Raw genomic sequence first — 21,000 nt, forward strand, 5'->3', positions numbered from 1 at the left:
TCCAACTGTCATTTAGTGTCCTGGACATGACTTTACTGTTTCACAGAGTACACAATGATTGGTTTATTTTTAAGTCCACATGAATCTCTAAGCAAGTTGAAGAGACGGTATTACTTTTATCTAATGCTTTGAATTTAATGAAATGGCATCGTTTTTCCTAAAAGCTCTGAATCTACATGTCAAAAAAAAAAAAATAGAATAAAAGACACAAGAAACAGTGGCATGGATAAATAAGAATCTATCTTATTAGACTTCATCTATATAGTTTATATATATTTTGGATGCTTATTTTTCAAAAGCATTTGCAAAAAGGTAAAAGACATTATAAGAAGAGAAGAATATGCTACACTTCTTGGAGTAGAAGAAGACTATAAAATACCATGATGAACCATCTAAAACAGACAGAAATCCTTTAGACAATCAAAAACACAGTTAATATGGAATGTTTGGTCTGGCTAGCCGGGGTGACAGGATAGTGGGGTAAGGCACAGCCAAGAATTGCATTTCAGTGACTCACTGCTCCTACAAAAACGGTGGCTTCTGAGAAATACAATTTAGAAGAAAATATCTATAATAAAATGTGAGGTGCCATACCAAAAATAACATAACATTTACTTAGGGGGGAAACCCTCAATTAATTGCCCTTTGAAAACAGAACCTTCTCAGAAATCACTGAGAATCTACCTGAAGATCTCAGGAAGTTTATATGAGCTCATTTGTTCATTATTGGTTCATTCATTCACTGATTAAACAAATGTTTTTTAAGTGCCTGCTATAAGCCAAGGCTGGGATATGTACGGTGGGGAGCAAAGCACACACAGTTCCTGTACTGCGGGCGAGGGGGGGTTGTTACAACGTAACAGGAAAGGCAGGCAATTAACTAAGCAAAAACAATAAAATGCGATATATTCTCTACTGAGCATTATTCTAGTGCTGTGGGAACAGGAAGAATACTTAACCAATCTGGGCTTATAAGGAAGTGATTTTTCAAGTGAAGAAGAAGTAAAAAGATGATCAGGTAACAGGAACATTATATCCAAAAACTTGAAGGTAAGGAATGGAGAATCATCCCAAAAAGGAAAAACTTAAAGTTCAAGTTGAAACAGCTATAGATTTGGCTGCTGAGAAAGGTGAAAGTCAGGTTATGAAAGATTTAATTTTTTTTAAATGGACTGAATTGAGGTGCAATTTATATTCAATAATGCACACTCTTAAGGTCAAATGAATTTTGAAAAATGTTTCCATATGGAACCTGCAATCCAATGAAAGTATGGAACATTTCCATCTCCTGATGAAGTTGGTTAGTGCCCCTTTGCGGTCATCTCCCCTCCCTCCCCAGCACCCCCAATACAGGTAGAAATTGCTCCACTTCCTATCACTATAGATTGGTTTTACTTGTTCTAGAATTTAATATAAATAGACTTTTCTAAGTATAACGTCTATGTGATTCCTCCATGCTGTTGTGTATCTCAGTAGCTCATTCCTTTTTATTGCTGAGTAGGATTTGATTTTATGATATACTCTAATTTGTTTATCCAATCATTAATTTACTAGAACCCACCCTTATTTGGGTTGATTTTAGCTGCTACAAATAAAGCTCCCATAAGCATTCATGTACCAGCCTTTTTTATAAACGTAAGTTGTTCGTTCTCTGGAGTAAATACCTAAGAGCGGAATCAGTGGGTCACATAAGTAGGTTTAACTTCATAAGAAACTGGCAAACTGTTTTTTTAAACGTGGTCACTCTATTTTACACCTTACTGTAAATGTATGAGAGTTCCTGTTTCTCCACATTCTTGTCAACATTTTATATTACTGGTCATTTTAATTTTAGTCATTCCAGTAGGTGTGAAGTGGTATTTCATTGTGATCTTAATTTGTCCTTTTGTGATGATCAGTGATGCTGAACATCATTTTTACATGATTATTGGCCATTTGTATTTTGCCTTTTGTAAAATTTGTTTACATTGTTTGCCATTAATTGTGAAAGAGTTCTTTATATATTGTTGATTCAAGTACTTTGTTAGTTATATTGTGGTAAATATTTTCTTCTAGTACATAGCCTGCCCTTTTATTTTCTTAAGTGTCTTCTTCGAAAAGTGATTATTTTAATTTTTGTAGAAGTGCAATTTATCAATATTTTGTTTTCTGGTTACGGATTTTTTTTCCTATTTTTGCTTATAGAAGCTTTACAGTCATAATCTTTGCATTTAGATCTATAATCCATTTAAATTTGATTTTTGTATATGGTGTAAACTAAGGGTTGAAGTTAATTGTTTTACATATGGAGATCAGATTCCAATTGTTTTAGCACCATATATTGAAGAGACTATCATTTCTCATTGAATTATCTTACAGAAAATCAATTCCATTTTTACAGTTACTGACTTTTTTTCTTTTCTTGAGTATGTATAGGAGGAGCATCCTTAATCCAAATATCAAAAATATAAAATGCTCCAAATTCTAAAAGTTTTTGTGTACCAACATGACCTCACAAAGGGAAAATTCCACATCTGACCTCATGTGACAATTTATAGTTGAAACTTTGTTTTATGCCCCAAATTATGAAAACTGTTGTGTAAAATTACATTTAGACTAAGTACATAAGGTGTATATGAAACATAAATGAATTTCATGTTTAGACTTGGGTCTCATCTCCAAGATACCTTGTTATCTATATGCAAATATTCCAGAGTCTGGCAAAAATCCAAAATCTAAAACACTTCTGGTCCCAAGCATTTTGATAAAGGATATATATTACATTTCTGTTTATTTTGTGATTGAATACTAGATACTTTGGATACTATATTTTAGAAAATTAGGATTCTATCTTCCTTTCTTCCTATTTAGCGACAAATTTAATTTCTGGCTGTCCCCTAGAATGTGTCTAGGCTTGATTTTGTGCTTCATTAATTAGTGATATGGTTTGGCTGTGTTCCTACCCAAATCTCACCTCGAATTGTAATAATCCTCATGTGTCAAGGGTGGGGCCAGGTGATCACTGAATCATGGGGGCAGTTTCACCCATACTGTTCTTGTGGTACTGAATAAGTCTCATGAAAGCTGATGGTTTTATAACTGGGAGTTCTCCTGAACAAGCTCTCTTGCCTGCCGCCATGTAAGACATGCTTTTGCTTCTCCTTTGCATTCTGCCATGATTGTGAGGCCTCCCCAGCCATGTGGAACTGTGAGTCCATGAAACCTCTTTCCTTTACAGATTACCCAGTCTTGGGTATGTCTTTATTAGCAGTGTGAAAATGAACTAATACAGTTAGGAACTGTAAAAAACCCAAGGTATTTTGCAAGCCCCTCTAAGTTGGTAAGACTCAGCCTCCAAACTGTCTCTCTATGGATCTTGGTAGAGCTTGGTTTTAGGCTTTCTTCAGATAATCCTACATTAAGTCTTTCTCTAGGGCATGGTCTTTACTCTTAAGACATGGTCTTTCTGCCATCTCAACTGGATTCCAGAGGTTTTAAAGAGGCTTGAAGGACATTTCTCCACTGTGGCAAGGTTGGAACTCCAGTATCTGCAGGTACTGCTTAACCTCCAATATCTTTGTTCACCTTTCAGCCCTAGAGCAGTTGCTAGCTGTTAAGCCTTGGGTTATTTGCCCTGAACCTATACAACCCCCTCTCAGTCATGAACTTGAAGTGTTCCATCACACAAATTTCTGAGACACTTTCTTCTTCTATGACGTTCTACCTATTATATTCCTGCTGCTTCAGCTACCCAGAACTCTGATCTCTGCCCCTATGCTCAATGGGACCACTGTACTCTGCTTGACTCCAGCTTTCTGTTCTGCAATCAGAAAATTGTTCTCAGGCAGAGAACTGGCAATTGTGGACCCCAATTCATGAGTTTCCCTCTTTTCAAAGATCGCAGGCTTAAAACTGTCAGTTGCTTGAGATGTTTGTGCCAGAAGTCTAGTTGGGCACCATTTAATTCATAAATGCTGGAAGCTGAAATCCACCCCCCAATTAGTTTTTAAGCAGAGAAGTAAAATAACCTACTTGTACTTTAGAAGGGTCACTCAGGTTTCAATGGAAAGTGAATTGGTAGGGGACAAGACTGGTGCACACAGACAACACATGGCAGTAGGAGTAATCCTGGAAAAAATTACCTATTTAATAAATACATATTTAGTGATCACTATATGCAAGTTACTGTTCTCATTCTAGTATTAACTCACTTAATCATCACCAATCCCATGATATAATAGTATTATTATCTCCATTTTATAGGTTGGAAAACGGAGGGACAGATAGGCTAAGTAATTTGACCAAAAAGCAGAGTTGGGATTGAAAACAGGTGGCCTGTGTTTGGAGTCCATGATCTTTAAAACCATGCAGTGCTGTGGTAATGGTAGCCTAATGTAGTGGAAATGAGCAACCTTTGCTTCCTGTGCCTGAAAAGCATGGACTTCCCTTTCTGGACACTATTATTAGTAGACACTGTGTGCCAGTGTGAATAGAACTACAATCCAGGCATCTTGGGAGATAAGGGATTCAAAGCAAAGATTCTCAGCCTATAATCAACATAAAGACTCTAAAAAAATACAATTATGAAGAAAGTAATTATTAAACAACTTAATATACTCAGAGCAATTGCTTTAATGCTAAGCAGATGCTACGGGATGTGACAATTGCAAGAATAAAAAAGACTAACTATCACACCTGTAATCCTAGCACTTTGGGAGGCCAAGGCAGGCAGATCACCTAAGGTCAGGAGTTCAAGACCAACCTGGCCAACAAGACAAAACCCCGTCTCTACTAAAAACACAAAAATTAGCTGGGCATGGTAGCAGGCACCTGTAATCCCAGCTACTCAGGAGGCTGAGGCAGGAGAATCACCTGAACCTGGGAGACGGAGGTTGCAGTGAGCTGAGATTGTGCCACCACACTCCAGCCTGGATAACAGAGGGGGACTCCATCCCCCCCAAAAAAAGCTTAGAGTCTATTTTTATATGGGTTATATTCAACAAGAGAGAGTCAACAATGGTCCTCAGAGCAATGGTCAGGAAATCTCTGAGAATTTGCCTTTTAACTTATGAAGTCATTTGCCTCTGAACCCACTTCCCTAGCTACAAAATTGTACTAAAGTACTATCAGTCAAAAGCATACATCACTGAATTAATTTTCATCTTTTAAAAAAGTCCTGACATTTTTTGTTACAGTGCAATTTGGTGCAGTTGCTGAGGTAAAGAACTGAAATGAACTAGAGAGGAAAAAATAAACCCAGAATATGAAAAAAAAAAAAGATGAAGTTTTGCCATTCTTGGAACAATAAATGAAACAAAATATCTGTTATTATGAAATAACCCCATTAGAGAGGTCAGGGAAAATGGCAGCTGAGGCTAAAATAAAAATACTTAGATAGGTTGTGTGCTGACATCTGGGTCTAGGTCAACATGTCATGTGTACCAAGTTAAGAGTGTCTTCTGAATTTTAGTGATAAACAACTACTCAGATTAAAATATGCCATAAAAATTATGTTTTAAAAAAGCACTGTTTACATTTATCTGTGGAAATTTCTGTCCTGCTGATAACCCAAATGCATGAGTTAAACCATCTGCCTCTTTTTCTGATGTGAAAGGGAATGATGTAAACGCTGTTTACAGCAGTGAGTTGGTTTGCTGGGAGGCTGCTGTTCTTTATCAGCATTTTAACAGTGGATAACTGAGATATCTGTAATTCAGGCATATTCCCAAGAACAGTCCATAGGCATCTCTCCTGCTGAGGGCAGGTTTATCATGTTTACAAATGTCCAACTCTACTCAAGATATACATGCAGTCCAGAGAGTGTCACATAAGAGACTGTGTGATAGAAATGACACGCATTTTGATGGGAGATTAATTCAGATTCAAATTCTGCCTTTCTAATCTTGGCTAAGTTATGGAAATTTTCTAGATCTTGGTTTCTTCAGCCATAAAATAAGCTTACTATAGGGGGTTGAATGGTGGACCCCATTTGTCCATGTCCTAACCCCAAAACCTGTGAATGTGACCTTATTTAGAAAAAAAAGTCTTTGCAGGTATAATTTTGAGAAGTGATCATTCTGGGTTTTCTGGTGGGTCCTAAGTCCAATGACAAGTGGCTTTCTGAAAGATGCACAGGGTTGAGCTGCACGGGAAGAAATGGAGAATGAGGCCATGTGAAGACAAAGGAAGAGATTGGGCTTATTTAGTCACAAGCCAAGGAATACTTGGAGCCACCAGAAGCTGGAAGAGGAAAGGAAAAATCCTCTCCTAGAGACTTTAGCGATAACATTGCCCTTAGAATACTTCAATTTCTGACCTCTGGCCTCCAGAACTGTGAGAAAATATATTTTTGTTGTTTTAAACCACCCAGTTTGTGGTAATTTTTAACGGAAGCCCCAAGAAATGAATACAATGACATTATAGGGTTTTTGTGGGGAATATAGATAGATCTGTGCATAGCCAAGGTAAACATTTATTTAGTGTTAGCTACTATGGTAATAGTACATGATACTTCAAACACATGGCTACAAATACTTGTGGAATCAAGGACGCAGTGTCTTCTACTTCAATATAAAATTTATAAGGTCAAGTGTCCCAGTTACCGCTAAGGATATTTGAAAGAAGAAATCTGAAAAAATAATTTATTGGCTACTAATACGAAGTTCACTTGTAAGGAGAGGGCTCACCTTTATTGAAGATAAGATTTCTAAAGCCCATTTTGGAGGAGAGGCTGAGCCTCTAGGTCCTAGATATGAATGAATGTACTTCACATAAGAGAAGAGGAAAAATGTATTGGTGACTCCAGGAAAATGAAGGAGGAAAGAAAGGCAGAAAAGGCTCCAAGCTCTAAGCTATAACCCGCTCTCTATAACCATCTTCAGGAAAGCCTCAACATCACAAAACATGACTTGAGATGAATGATTCTCTCCCACCCTCCCTCCCTTCCTTTCTTTCTTCACTGCTTTTTTCATCGGAAGTGTAGAGAAATGAGGCTTCAAACCCAGAATAATATAGAAAACTGAGACTGAATGGAAAGACAAAAAGATACAGGTGTTACTAGTCTTTGCTTAGATCCAGGCACCACCTCAAAGTCACGTTAGGATACAAGAGGACTACATGTGCAAAGAATGACCAAAGATTAGGCTGAAATCTTGATGTTCATTCTCCTTTAGAAAAACTTCACTCACCAAACACAAAGTTCAACTGAAGACCTTTTATTCACAAATGGCAAGAATTCTGGAATGGAAATATTTTTCTGAGATGCAAAATTAACTTCCAGGATGTAAATATTTTTTACTTTCAAAAATCTGTCACAGCATGTATTTTTTAGGGCAACATATATGTTTTGAAGTCAGGTATTTTAAACCTAAGATTACTCCAAATGCAGTTACAACTGGTACAATCATTTGCAATAAAACTAATTCATTGAATTTATATGTCTAATGAAGAATTGAATTACCAGCCAAATTACATTTTCTATGTAATATGCCATCTTTGAAAACTGTTTTTCATAATCTAGGGGAACTGAACACATCAAATACATGTCATATTATTAGAGAAAAAATACAAGCTAAAGTGTCTGAATTTGTAGGTAAAATACAAATTCAGATGATGTGATGTTAAATACAGACAAGAATAATTGGGAAAAGTTTCGTGGCAGAATAGTGGACTTTAATTAAACATTGAGGAAAAATCAGAAGGTGATCACCAGAATAAAATTTCATAAAGTCAAGCCAGTTAAACTCCCAGGATTCCAGGGATGAAGGTAAGAGGGAGAATGAGGTATTTTCACTCTTTGACTTCACTTAAGAGGAAATTTGAATGAGAACTGAAGTATCTGAAAATGAAAATTATATTTAGCATCCACTTATCACATGGGGAAAATGGTAAATGGGAACAAAATAATAATAAGAGGTATAGTTTCTGATGTGCTTAGGCTCATGAGCCTAACTATAGAGCTAAACTGCGAAATTACAAAACATTTTAAAATTAAAATGCAGTCTCCTCTTAGGTCAAAATGTTTGCCTAAGTGGGTAGATTGGTTAGTCTGGACCCTTTGGACACTTTTAAGCATTCCAGAATGCCTCCAATGAATTTAGAATGCCAAGAATGTGCACAAATTTGCTATTTAAAATTCTAGAATTGCATTTGCTAATCCAATTAAGTCTAGCTTTGCCAGACACAGGGGCTGAACTCCACTTCAAATCATGTAGTTGAAATATACTCAAAAAATTTATGTGAAGAGAAACCCATTCTAAGTCCACAATACCTGTTTCTAAAATGACTGCAAATATTCAAGTTACTAACATTTCTTTGGAAATGATTATTGCTATAGCTTCAATCACTCCTTTACACACACACACACACACACACACAAGATGACATGAAATGAACAAAATAGGTAGGAAATTGTTAGTGTTGCAAATGTATTTTATTTACCAAACCATTATAGGTTTAAACTTGTATTCATACCTTGACTTGTACATTCTCATTCATAAGCACATATCTTATATATTTAACTTCATTAAATCATCTGATTTTCTGTTTAAGTCCATGTCTAATATTTTTTATGCTTCTGATGAAGTCTTTCACTCTCTCACATGAATAGTGGGTACATTTTATCATCCCAAGAAGTTGGCAAGCTCCTTGAAAAGACAGACCATATCATATGTTTATTTTATATCCCCTTGATGCCAACTACTGTCATGGTAAATCCTCAATGTGTTGATTTGATTTTCATTAATTCAATTCCAATCTAGCACTTTTTTTTTTTTTGAGACAGAGTTTTACTCTTGTTGCCCAGGCTGGAATGCAATGGTGCAATCTTGGCTCACTGCAACTTTCGCCTCCCAGGTTCAAGGGATTCTCCTGCCTCAGCCTCCCAAGTAGCTGGGATTACAGGCACCGACCACCATGCCCAGCTAATTTTTGGTATTATTAGTAGAGATGGGGGTTTCACCATTTTGGTCAGGCTGGTCTTGAACTCCTGACCTCAGGTGATCCAACCGCCTCGGCTTCCCAAAGTGCTGAGATTATAGGTGTGAGCCACCACACCCTGCCCAATCTAGTATTTTTATATTAGCAAATGTTACTTTGTACTGTTATAGAATCTCATATAAAAATTGGTACTGTTTACCCTGTTTGCAGATGACATGATTCTGTGTTTAGAAAATCCCATCATCTCAGCCCAAAACCTCCCTAAGCTGATAAACAACTTCGGCAAAGTCTCAGGATACAAAATCAATCTGCAAAAATCACAAGCATTCCTTACAAGGGACGTGAAGGACCTCTTCAAGGAGAACTACAAACCACTGCTCAAGGAAATAAAAGAGGATACAAACAAATGGAAGAACATTCCATGCTCATGGGTAGGAAGAATCAATATCGTGAAAATGGCCATACTGCCCAAGGTAATTTACAGATTCAATGCCATCCCCATCAAGCTACCAATGACTTTCTTCACAGAATTGGAAAAAACTACTTCAAAGTTCATATGGAACCAAAAAAGAGTCCGCATCGCCAAGTCAATCCTAAGCCAAAAGAACAAAGCTGGAGGCATCACACTACCTGACTTCAAACTATACTACAAGGCTACAGTAACCAAAACAGCATGGTACTGGTACCAAAACAGAGATATAGATCAATGGAACAGAACAGAGCCCTCAGAACTAACGCCGCATATCTACAACTGTCTGATCTTTGACAAACCTGAGAAAAACAAGAAATGGGGAAAGGATTCCCTATTTAATAAATGGTGCTGGGAAAACTGGCTAGCCATATGTAGAAAGCTGAAACTGGATCCCTTCCTTACACCTTATACAAAAATCAATTCAAGATGGATTAAAGACTTAAACGTTAGACCTAAAACCATAAAAACCCTAGAAGAAAACCTAGGCATTACCATTCAGGACATAGGCATGGGCAAGGACTTCATGTCTAAAACACCAAAAGCAATGGCAACAAAAGCCAAAATTGACAAATGGGATCTCATTAAACTAAAGAGCTTCTGCACAGCAAAAGAAACTACCATCAGAGTGAACAGGCAACCTACAAAATGGGAGAAAATTTTCGCAACCTACTCATCTGACAAAGGGCTAATATCCAGAATCTACAATGAACTCAAACAAATTTACAAGAAAGAAACAAACAACCCCATCAAAAAGTGGGCGAAGGATATGAACAGACACTTCTCAAAAGAAGACATTTATGCAGCCAAAAAACACATGAAAAAATGCTCACCATCACTGGCCATCAGAGAAATGCAAATCAAAACTACAAGGAGATACCATCTCACACCAGTTAGAATGGCAATCATTAAAAAGTCAGGAAACAACAGGTGCTGGAGAGGATGTGGAGAAATAGGAACACTTTTACACTGTTGGTGGGACTGTAAACTAGTTCAACCCTTGTGGAAGTCAGTGTGGCGATTCCTCAGGGATCTAGAACTAGAAATTCCATTTGACCCAGCCATCCCATTACTGGGTATATACCCAAAGGACTATAAATCATGCTGCTATAAAGACACATGCACACGTATGTTTATTGTGGCACTATTCACAATAGCAAAGACTTGGAACCAACCCAAATGTCCAACAATGATAGACTGGATTAAGACAATGTGGCACATATACACCATGGAATACTATGCAGCCATAAAAAATGATGAGTTCACGTCCTTTGTAGGGACATGGATGAAATTGGAAATCATCATTCTCAGTAAACTATCGCAAGAACAAAAAACCAAACACCGCATATTCTCACTCATAGGTGGGAACTGAACAATGAGAACACATGGACACAGGAAGGGGATCATCACACTCTGGGGACTGTTGTGGGGTGGGGGGAGGGGGGAGGGATAGCATTGGGAGATATATCTAATGCTAGATGACGAGTTGGTGGGTGCAGTGCACCAGCATGGCACATGTACACATATGTAACTAACCTGCACATTGCACACATGTACCCTAAAACCTAAAGTATAATAATAATAAATTAAAAAAAGTAAATTAAAAAAATTCACAAGCATTCCTATACGCCAATAACAGACAAACAGAGAGCCAAATCATGAGTGAACTCCCATTCACAATTGCTTCAAAGAGAATAAAATACCTAGGAATCCAACTTACAAGGGATGTGAAGGACCTCTTCATGGACAACTACAAACCACTGCTCAACGAAATAAAAGAGGACACAAGCAAATGGAAGAACATTCCATGCTCATGGATAGAAAGAATCAATATCGTGAAAAATGGCCATACTGCCCAAGGTAATTTATAGATTCAATGCCATCCCCATCAAGCTACCAATGACTTTCTTCACAGAATTGGAAAAAACTACTTTAAAGTTCATATGGAACCAAAAAAGAGCCCGCATTGCCAAGTCAATCCTAAGGAAAAAGAACAAAGCTGGAGGCATCATGTTACTGGACTTCAAAGTATACTACAAAGCTACAGTAACCAAAACAGCATGGTACTGGTACCAAAACAGAGATATGGACCAATGAAACAGAATAGAGCCCTCAGAAATAATACCACACATCTACAACCATCTGATCTTTGACAAACCTGAGAAAAACAAGAAATGGGGAAAGGATTCACTATTTAATAAACAGTGCTGGGAAAACTGGCTAGCCAAATGTAGAAAGCTGAAAATGGATCCCTTCCTTACACATTATACAAAAATTAATTCAAGATGGACTAAAGATTTAAATGTTAGACCTGAAACCATAAAAACTCTAGAAGAAAACTTAGGCAATACCATTCAGGACGTAGGCATGGGCAAGTACTTCATGACTAAAACACCAAAAGCAATGGCAACAAAAGCCAAAATTGACAGATGGGATCTAATTAAACTAAAGAGCTTCTGCACAGCAAAAGAAACTACCATCAGAGTGAACAGGCAACCTATAAAATGGGAGAAAATTTTTGCAATCTACCCATCTGACAAACGGCTAATATCCAGAATCTACAATGAACTTAAACAAATTTACAAGAAAAGAACAAACAACCCCATCAAAAAGTGGGTAAAGGATATGAACAGACATTTCTCAAAAGAAGACATTTATGCAGCCAACAGACATGAAAAAATGCTCATAATCACCGGCCATCAGAGAAATGCAAATCAAAACCACAATGAGATAACATCTCACACCGGTTAGAATGGCGATCATTAAAAAGTCAGGAAACAACAGGTGCTGGAGAGGATGTGGAGAAACAGGAACACTTTTACACTGTTGGTGGGAGTGTAAACTAGTTCAACCATTTTGGAAGTCAGTGTGGCGGTTCCTCAAGGATCTAGAACTACAAATACCATTTGACCCTGCGATCCCATTACTGGGTATATACCCAAAGGATCATAAATCATGCTACTATAAAGGCACATGCACACATATGTTTATTGAGGCACTATTCACAATAGCAAAGACTTGGAACAACCCAAATGTCCATCAATGATAGACTGGATTAAGAAAATGTGGCACATATACACCATGGAATACTATGCAGCCATAAAAAAGGATGAGTTCACGTCCTTTGTAGGGACATAGATAAAGCTGGAAACCATCATTCTGAGCAAACTATCACAAGGACAGAAAACCAAACAGCGCATGTTCTCACTCATAGGTGGGAATTAAACAATGAGAACACTTGGACACAGGGTGGAGAACATCACACACCAGGGCCTGTCATGGGGTTGGGGGAGGAGTGTGGGATAGCATTAGGAGAAATACCTAATGTAAATGATGAGTTAATGGGTGCAGCACACCAACATGGCACTTGTATACATATGTAACAAACCTGCACGTTGTGCACATGTACCCTACAACTTAAAGTATAATAATAAGAAAAAGAAAATTGGGACTGTTTAAAATAAAACAATTTACAAAGGTGGGGAGATAGGTTTATACCTTGAAATTCTGAAATCCTTAATTTCCTTTTAAGCATAACATATTCAACATATGATTATATCTGCAATGTCCAGAAATTGATCCAAAGAAATTTCTAAATATATAAAAGTCACAAGAATAAAAGAGTGAAAGAAATACAGAAAACTAGAGATTTAAACACAACTTTGGAAGATGGAAAATAGATGACTGAGTGATACCTGACATAACAGAGCAGGTAAAGTTCAAACTCAAGTGCCAGCAAAAAGTAGCATCAACTAGAAGCAGGATAATTTGTACTGCAAAACCTTAAAACAGGAGGACCTAAACAGGAGGATTAATCAGGAGTGTGAATAAAGAGTGTATTAGTTCATTTTCACAATGCTATAAAGAATACCTGAGACCGGGTAATTTATGAAGGAAAGAGGTTTAGTTGACTCACAGTTCCACATGGTTGGGGAGACTGCAGGCAACTTAAAATCATGATGGAAGGTGAAGGGGAAGCAGGCACCTTCCTCACAAGGCAGTAGGAGTGAAGGGAACTGCCAAACACTTTGACCATCAGATCTTTTAAGAGCTCACTAGATATAAGGAGAACAGCAACGGGAAAACTGCACCCATGATCCAATCACTTCCCACCAGGTCCCTCCCTCAACACATGGGGTTTACAATTCGAGATGAGATTTGGGTGGGGACACGGAGCCAAACCACATCAAAGAGTTCCCCTAAACCCCATCTCTCACTTCATGCAGCAGAATAAACACAACAACATGATAAATGATTGAGAAGCAAAATATCAGACTATTCAAAACAACATAGAAAGTTAGATGACAGTAGAGCAATGCCTTCTAAACTAAGGGGAAAAAAAAATCTGTAACCCAGAATTCAACATGAAATTATCAATAAAAAATAAAGATGAAATAAACATATTTCCAGATATGTAAGGTCAAAACATTACCTCTATGGCTTCTTTCTTAGGAACCTCCTAGAAGAGATGGTGCACACAGTAAATAAATAAAGAATGGGGTTTCAAAAAATGGAAAAGAAAAAGTACAAGAAATAAGGGATCTAGTATAGAAGAAAGCTACACAGCATTCCTGGAATGATGGTTTAGTGAAGTGCCAGGATGTGAGGAAACTGCAGGATAACAGGCAACAGACTGAGAGAACAATCCATCCAGACTGGAGCAAAAGGACCAAAGGATCTGGAAGGGATAGCTTTTCAAGAAAAAAAAAAAATAGAATTGACAGTTTGCCTAATGCATTTGACATTATTTTAAAAAACATAAGATTGATTTTATAGTGCTTCTGGAGAGCTCTGGCAGAACTAATTGATAGGCATACAAATAAGTATGAAAACTACCAAACAGGAATTCTTATCAAAAAAATAAGAAAGGTTATATAAGCAAGGAAAAAATTGTCATATGCAACATGGTTCAATGGCTATAATAATATAAACCCTGAATATTGACCCATCCAAAAACTGTGAAAAAAACTATATAGGAAAGAGGTGGAGGGGAAATTAGAACATATATATTTTTGGTAAAGGAGATACATGACAGAAATGTAGCCTTACATTCTCCAGTAATAAATAAATAGATAATATCTAAAACTAAAAAGGAATCCAGAAATGGCAGCATAAGTTTGTTTACTGAAGAATACCATAGGAAAAAAATAAAACAGTTGAAAGCAGTTGCTCCTAGGGAACAGGATTCAGAAGTAGAAAAGGAAGATGAGAGAAATATCATTTCTTTAGAAACTTAACAGCAATATTTGACTTTATGTATATGAATTACTTTGAAGAATAAAAATAATATTACACATAAGTACACGCAAAGCAAAAACAAAACAGAACAAAATTAAGAAACAAACACAGGCCAGGCATGGTGGCCCATGCCAGTAATTCTAGTCCTTTGGGAGGCCAAGGCAGGAGGCTCATCTGAGACTAGGAGTTTGAGACCAACCTGGGTGACACAGCAAGACTCTGTCTCTAAAAAAAGAAAAAAAAAGCCAGATGTAGTCCCAGCTACCGGGGAGGTTGATGCTAGAGGATCACTTGAGCCCAGGAGTTCGAGACTGCAGTGAGTTATGATTGCCCCACTGGACTCCAGCCTGGGTGACAGAGCAAGACCATGACCTATGACCTGAGTAGCTCAGGTGCATGCCACCACACCTGGCTAAATTTTATTTTTTAATTTTTTGTAGAGATGGCATCTTGCTGTGTTGCCCAGGCTGGTGTTAAACTTCTGATCTCAAGCAATGCACCTGCCTTGACCTCCCAAAGTGCTCAGATTACAGGCATGAGCCACCAAGCCCAGCCTGTTTATTCTTTTTTCTTTTTCAAATTTTTAATAAGGTTTAATTAATTAATTTATTATTTGTAAAAATTTATGGAATACATGTGAAATTTTGTTACATGTAGATAATGTGTAGTGATCAAACCAGGGCATTTAGGGTATCCAGCACCCATGTACAATACATTTTTGTTAAGTATAGTCACCCTACTATGCTATCAAATATTTAACTTATTTCATCTTATTGTATGTTTGTACCCTTTAATCTACTTCTGTTCATCCTCTTTTCTTCCCCTCACTCACCCTTCTCAGTCTCTGTTATCTATCTTTTCACTCTCCACTTCCACGTCATCACATTTTTAGCTCCAACATATAAGTGAGAACATGTGATATTTGTCTTTTCATGCCGGGCTTATTTTACTTAAGATAATGACCACCAGTTCCATTCATGTTGCGGCAAATGACATTATTTCATTCTGTTTTATGGACAAATTGTATTCCATTGTGTATATATACCACATGTCTATTATTTATTCACTTATTGATGGACATTTAGGTTGATTCCATATCTTTGCTATTGTGAATAGTGCTACAATAAACATGATGGTGCAGATATCCCTTTGATACATCGATATAATTTCCTTTGGGTAGAGGCCCAGTAGTGTGATTATTGGATCAAGTGATAATTCTGTTTTTAGTTTGTTGAGTAATCTCTGTACTGTTTTTCACAGTTGCTGTACATCTTCTCTTGAGAAATGTTTACTCACGTCCTTTGCCCACTTTTAAAGAGGATTATTTGTTTTATTTCCCGTTGAATTGTTTAAATTCCTTGTATATTTTGGATGTCAGTCTCCTGACAGATTCGTAGTTTCCAAGTATTTTCTCCCACTCTGCATGTTGTCTGTTCACTCTGTTAATTATTTCTTTTGCTGTACAAAAGGTTTTTAGTTTAATTAAGTCCCATTTGTTTATTTTTGTTTTTGGTGCCTATGCTTTTAAGGTCTTAGTCATATATTTTTTACTCCAGGAGAGTTTTCCCTAGGTTTTCTTCTAGTATGTTTAGAGTTTCAGGTCTTACATTCAAGACTTTAATCCACATAGAGTTGATTTTTGTATATGATGAGAGACAGGGGTTCAGTTTTATTTTTCTGCATGTGGCTATCCAATTTCCCCAGAACCATTTGTTGAAGAGGGTGTCCTTTCTCGAATGTAAGTTTTTGTCAACTTTGTCAAAGATCAGTTGGATGTAAGTATGTGGCTTTATTTCTGGCTTCCTTATTCTGTTCATTAGTCTATGTGTCTATGTTTATACCAATACCATGCTGATTTGGTAAATGTAGACTTGCAATATTTTGTTTTGGTTGTTGTTTTTCATGGAGTATAATTTTATTTAATTATTAATTTTTAAATTTATTTTTTCTTTCAAATTTTATTTTAGGTTCAGAGAGTACATGTGCATGTTTGTTACATAGGTAAATTGTGTGTCACAGGTATAGGGTGTACAGACTTTTTCATCATCCAGTGATGAGCATAGTACCCAATAGGCAGTTTTTGGACCCTGACTCTCTTCCTACCTTCCACCTTGAAGTAGTGCCTAGTGTCTATTGTTCTCATTTTTATGTCCATGATATTCACTATTATACCTCCAATTGTATTATGGTTTTCTGTTCCTGCATTAATTCACTTAGGATAATGGCCCCCAGCTCCATCCATGTTGCTACAAAGAACATGATTTCATTTGTTTTTATGGCTGCAGAGTATTTCATAGTGTATATGTATCACATTTTCTTTATCCAATCCACAGCTGATGGCCATCTAGGTTGATTTTTTGCTTTGTGGTGAATAGTGTTGCAATAACATACAAATGCATGTGTCTTTTTGGTGGAACAATTTATATTCCTCAATATACCCACTAACAGGATTGCTAGGTTAAATAGTAGTTCTAAGTTCTTTAATAAATCTCCAAACTGCTTTCCACAGTGGCTTTCAATAAAAATTTTAAAAGCTTTCAATAAAATAATTTATTTAAATAAATAAGATTATTATAAAATAAATAAGAGTATTTATTGTTCACTAATAAATGGCTGAAGTAATTTATATTCCCACCAATAGTGTATAAGCATTCTCTTTTCTCCATAACCTTGCCAGCATCTGTTATTTTTTGACTTTTTAATAACAGCCATTCTGACTGTTGTGAGATGATATCTCATTGTGGTTTTAATTTGCATTTCTCTAATGATTAGACATGTGAAGCATTTTTTCATATGCTTGTTGGCTACATGTATGTCTTCTTTTGAGGTGTCTATTCACGTCCTTTGCTCATTTTTTTTTTGAACTGGTGAAGTTTTTTTTAAATCCACAGAAGTAAAAACCATATCGTGAGGAACTGAGGGATGAGGCCACAAGGGAGTGGGAGTCAGGCCATCAGGGGAGTGGGGATGGGGTGACAGGACAGAGAACAAAGCTAGGCTGGGCTGTCCATGTGGACTCCGGCCTCAGGGGCCATCACCAGGGCCACAAGACAGCTCCTGGGAACTCAGGCAAGCACCAGGCAGGCTCATCGTTAGGGGCTCCACCAGTACAGCAGAGAACTGTGAGGCACCGAAGGCCTCATTCATGTGCATTGCAAAGAAGCACTGCAGGCCAATGATGGACTGCACGTCTGCCTTGCCCTCAGTTAACTTGATGAATTGCTTGAACATGTGGCCCACATCCTGACTTTGCCCATTTTTTCATGGGGTTGTTTTCTGCTTGCTGAACTTTTAAGTTACTTACAGATTCTGGATATTAGACCTTTGTCAGATGTATAGTTTGCAAATATTTTCTTTTTTCTGTAAGCTGTCTGTTTACTCTGTTGATAGTTTCTGTCGCTTTGCAGAAGCTCTTCAGTTTACTTAGGTCCCACTAATGTCAATTTTTTGTTTTTGTGGCAATCGCTTTTGGAGGCTTACTGATTTTTTTTTTACCTTCATTTTGTATCATGAAACTTTGCTGAAGTTGTTTGTTAGATCTAGGAGCTTTGGGGCAGAGACTGTAAGATTTCCTTGGTATCGAATCATATCATCTGTGAAAAGAGATAGTTTGACTTCCTGTCTTCATATTTGGATGCATTTTGTTTCTTTCTCTTGCCTGATTGTTCGGGCTAGGATTTCCAGTACTAGTGTTGAATAGAAATGGTGAGAGTGGGCATCCTTGTTTTGCTCTGGTTCTCAAGGGAAATGCTTCCAGCTTTTGCCCACTGAGTATGATGTTGACTCTGGATTTGTCATAGATGGCTCTTACTATTTTGAGGTGTGTTCCTTTGATGCTTAGTCTGTTGAGAGTTTTTAACATGAAGAGACATTAAATTTTATTGAAAGCTTTTCTGCATCTATTGAGATGAACATGTGGTTTTCATTTTTAGCTCTGTTTATGACTCACATTTATTGATTTGTGTATGTTGAATCAATCTTGCATCCCAGGAATAAAGCCTACTTTATTGTGGTGGATTAGCTTTTTGATGTACTGCTGGATTCAGTTTGCTAGTGTTTGGTTGAGAATTCTTGCATCTGTGCTCATCAGGTATATTTGCCCTGAAGTTTTATTTTTATGTTATGTCTCTGCCAAGTCTTGATATCAGAATGATGCTGGCCTCATAGAATGAGTTAGGAAGGAGTCCCTCCTTCTCAACATTTTGGAATAGTTTCAGTAGGATTAGCACCAGATCTTCTTTATACATGTGGCAGAATTTGGCTGTGAGTCGATTTGTTCCAGGGCTTTTTCTGGTTCATAGGTTTTAATTACTCATTCAATTTCAGAACTCATTATTGGTCTATTCAGGGTTTAACTTTATTCCTGGTTCGACCTTTGGAGAATATATATTTCCAAGAATTATCCATTTCTTCTAGGTTTTCAAGTTTGTGTGCATAGAGGTGTTTGTAATCATCTCTGAGGGTTTGTTTTTCTTATTATTTCTGTGGAGTCCATGGTAATATCCCCTTTGCTATTTCTAATTATGTTTATTTGGTTCCCTTTGTGGGTGACCTGCCCCTTCTTTCTAGCTGCCTTTAATATTTTTCTTCCACGTTGACCTTGGAGCATTTAATGACTATGCATCTTTGGAATGGTAACCTTGTGTAATATCTCACAGGAGTCCTCTGAATTTCCTGAATTTGAATGTCAAGTTCACTAGCGAGGTTGGGAAAATTTTCTTTGACAGTATACCCAAATATGTTTTCCAAATTGTTTGTTTTCTCCCTCTCTTTTTCAGGAATGCCAATGAGTCATATGGTTGGTCTCCTTAAATAATCCAGTAAGTCTTGAAGGTTTTGTTCATCCTTTTTTACTGTTTTGTTCTTTTTGTGTGACTGAGTTGATTCAAAAAACCGGTCTTCAAGCTCTGAGATTCTTTTCTCAGTTTAGTGTATTATGCTGTTAATACTTGCAATTGTATTATGAGATTCTTATAGTGAGTTTTTCATCTCTATCAGATCAGTTTGGTTCTTCCTTAAACTGGCTATTTAGTCTTTCAGCTCTTGTATTGTTTCACTGGATTCCTTAGATTCCTTGAATTGGGTTTCAACTTTCTCCTGCATCTCGATCTTCATCCAGATTCTGAATTCTATGTCTGTCATTCTAGTCATTTCAGTATGTTTTAGAACCATTGATGGGGAGCTAATGCAGTCATTTGGAGGTGGGAAAACACTCTAGCTTCTTGAGTTGCCAGAGTTCTTCACTCATTCTTTCTTATCTGTGTGGCTGATGTTCCTTTTTATCTTTGAAGTTGCTGTCCTTTGGATGGGGATTTTTTTGTCTTCTTGGATGCCCTTGAAGTTTGACTATGGCATAAGCTGGCTTCGGTAAACCGGTTTAGTTTCTGGATGATTTCAGGGTGACAAGTCTCAGCTCAGCATTCCTGGGCTATGTGGTGTAACCCTGGGGGGCTGGGACCAGGCCCATGGCTTTGTTCTTGTCCCCTTGAGGTTGAGTACCTGTAGTGCAGGGAGGGCTGAGGTGTTCCCAGTATGCTGGCAACAACACTCAGATGTGGATGGCTGGCAAAAGTACTTTGACAGGGCTTTGGCAGTGTGGTGTGTCCTTGCACATATGCATGCCAGCAGCGTCATGGTGGCAGTGCTGTGAGGTCTGTGCATGCATGCCTGCTGGTGAGGCACTGACATGATGGGGTTTGCATGTGCACAGGTTTGTGTGCCAGTGGTGGCAGTATGGTGGGGTCTGCATGTGCACCAGGTTGGGCAGGACTGTAAGGTCCATGGATTCATACATGTAAGCAAAATGGTGATGGAAGGCCATGCATGAGTGTGTGCTGGCAAAGACATAGGGGGAGGCTATGGGTGGGTATGTGCCCACAGTGGCCCATCTGCAGAAGTTCTATGATACTTAGGCATGGTCTACCTGTGAAGGAGCTATGGTAGTAGCTGCTGGGAAGTGCCTCAGTTGGTTATCTCTGGCCCTGCTGCAAGTGGATGCAGCCAGGCAGGGATCCTGGGAAAGACTCTCAGACAGCAGGGTGCTCAGATCAGACTGGCCCCTTTCACTGGTAGGACAGCCCTGTTCTGTCCGAAGCCACCTAGAGGAGCATGGTGAGCTTTGGGGGATGGGCATCCTTGGCTGTGCTCCACTGCAGCTATTTCCATGCCAAACTCTCTGGGCTCCACACAGGCTGGAGTTCTGTCCCTGCCAACTCTCCAAGAAACTCTCCCTGCCAGCTCAAATGTCTGTGGGGGTTGTTGGGGGTCCTGCAGCTAGGATTCAGGAGGTCCATGGTTAGAGTGAGGCATTCCACAGCTATTTAACTCATCCCTTCCCTAGGAGTTACTTGGAGCCAGGAATGAGTCCTGGTGCTCAG

Source organism: Pongo abelii, chromosome 4 (assembly GCF_028885655.2).
Source record: "Pongo abelii isolate AG06213 chromosome 4, NHGRI_mPonAbe1-v2.0_pri, whole genome shotgun sequence".
NCBI classification, from domain to species: Eukaryota; Metazoa; Chordata; class Mammalia; order Primates; family Hominidae; genus Pongo; species Pongo abelii.